At 33.9% G+C, this 2,409-nt stretch overlaps 1 long non-coding RNA gene across 1 annotated transcript; it reads right to left on the bottom strand.

The window, feature by feature from the left end:
• Positions 1-444: 444 nt before the first annotated feature.
• LOC124259474 lies at positions 445-729 on the bottom strand. The gene is made up of 2 exons (XR_006893845.1): positions 682-729; positions 445-537 (listed from the first exon to the last, which is right to left on the bottom strand). It is a non-coding gene; the product is annotated as an uncharacterized LOC124259474 (long non-coding RNA).
• Positions 730-2,409: the final 1,680 nt, after the last annotated feature.

Genomic DNA, 2,409 nt, shown 5'->3' on the forward strand with positions numbered 1-2,409 from the left:
GCACGAAGTTCAATAAATCAAAACTGATCATTTGACCTCAAAAGTGACAAAAGTTTCAATCGCAGAAGAACTTAATGAAAAGAGAGACAAGTGAGAGAAGGACGTATTTCCTTAGCTTGGGTTGGACATTTGATGACTGACAAAAAAGATTTTCTTTCACTAAATAACAGTTGTGACTTATGTAGAAAACACTGACATTGAATTAATAACATTTCTTAGGAATGCACACTAAATTCATGCTATCATTGCCTATATTTCCGAGAAATTCTCATGTGAAAGCTATAACTTATTTTCTGAATGTTACATGCATTATGCTTTGATAATATATGTATAGAACTACGAATTATCCATTATTCTGAAAATAATGTGAAAAGAAATATTTGGGTTTTAAAAAAAAATAATGTGGGGTCATTCTGGCAGACAAGAAATTGAAATCTGAATCTTTTATTCTTTGCGGACAAAAGGCCTCTGCTTTCCCACTTCTTTGTCTTCTAGGTGAACGAACCCTCTTGTTTGTCAAAAACCGCCAAACTGCTTCTGAAAGGAGATGTGTATAAGTGGAAAATATTTCCAGTTGGAAGTTACGAAAATAGTGGTTGTGTATTTTTCTGATTCACAGGATTTACATTATTTGGATAATTTTATGTACATCATTTACTGAAGGGTTTGGATTACACATACCTGTTGCAGGTAAATACCAGTTAGTCATCTTCAGTTTTTCCAATGCTGGAAATATAGAAATTTCTAAGTGACATTGTACTCTTGATAACAATAAGGCATGAAAATAGAAGAATAAATATCAATTTGCAAGATGTAGATATGCTAATATCAAAAGAAGCAAAATTAACAAGTTCATATAATTTTAGGTTGACAATGTACATCAATGTATCCCCAACATATCCTATTAAACGTTCTATATATCCAACTTTCTTTACAAACTTCTTTTGTGGATCTAACAAAATCCACATTTCTTCATTCAGAGTTAAATATCTTGACATTCTAAGTGTAAAATTGTTTACATCAGATGATTAACTTAAATTTCCTCATACATCAGTAATCTATCCTATACTGACTTGAAAACCTTTTAAAAAACAGTTTCCCAAAATATTGTGTTGACAATTTATCCACTCAACAGCATTATATTATCATGATAAATATCGTCTTAAACAATGTAAAAGTTGGCTGAAAAATATTGTCGATTTTTGTTGTTGTCATAGGCTGTCTTGTTACTGTAATAACTAGACAAAGAGTTTTGAAACTTCACTCTAACCATGCACCAAATCTGGTCAGAGAATTCCTATAAATGCAAAATGACTCACTATCCCCCACTGAATTGTTTTCAGTGGTACCAATTCCAAATGCAATTTTCAATAACAAACTTTAAAAAAGAACTTCCAATCATTGGATTTCTTGCAATAATATTCGAATACTTCTAAATACGTTTGGAAGTTATCTTGAGTCGCGACATTGCTGGATATATTTGTGGTTCATATTGTTCTTGCAAAGATAATACTCCATATATTACGATAATGAACCATTTAGTCGTATGTTACCTGATCCAAATCACAATCGAGTTCTTGAGTTGTCTAAGTAAAGGAAGCCATATCTCTTGCCAACATTTCGACACGCAATTGCTTATTGAGTTCGATCAAGTCTATAACTTTAATTTCATATTTATTGTCCTAGCTACTTATGTACATTAAACGCTACACATAACATGAGCTATTGCTTAATTCAAGAAATTTACACTGACATGGTCGTGGAATGTTCCCTTTCTCCCTCCGCGATCGACGATTGCTCCTTTTTTCAAGTTTTCACGTTCCCGAGCCTCCAAAGCTTCTAGTGTAACTCGCATTGCCATTTTCTTGATTCAGATAACATGGACAAGCGAAGGAACAATTCATTGTGCTGGGTTTCTTGTTGTGTTAAAAACGGGAGACACTTTGGCCCACTTTCAAAATAACTTCTCATGAGTTCAAGTGACAAAATGGCGGCAATTGTGTGTAGGGGCATTGTGGGTAATAACAAATACCTAATCCCTTTTCGATTGGCAGGTATGAAAACATTATCTGACCCAATTTGGTTGTGATTTCAAGACATAAAAGACGAAAATGACCACTTCAGTACATAAAAACATTGCTTTTATAAGATGTCACGAGTTCTCGCGTGCCCACGGATTACCGACTCATTACTTCTACAGCAATTTAATTTTGACGATAGGTGCCCGTTAAGACGAGACAACCCCAAGAAAGCCGACACACAGACCCCGACATACAAATGACATGACACTGATTGTATGTCAAGTACTTGAACTCACTGTCAAAGCTCATACTAACTTTAAATGCTTTTAATGGTAAACATTACTCACAACCTCAATTCATAGTACAATTCCCTGATATTCTAGTTATA

Source organism: Haliotis rubra, unplaced genomic scaffold, assembly GCF_003918875.1.
Source record: "Haliotis rubra isolate DU_JTF1 unplaced genomic scaffold, ASM391887v1 Scf723, whole genome shotgun sequence".
In the NCBI taxonomy this organism is placed as follows: Eukaryota; Metazoa; Mollusca; class Gastropoda; order Lepetellida; family Haliotidae; genus Haliotis; species Haliotis rubra.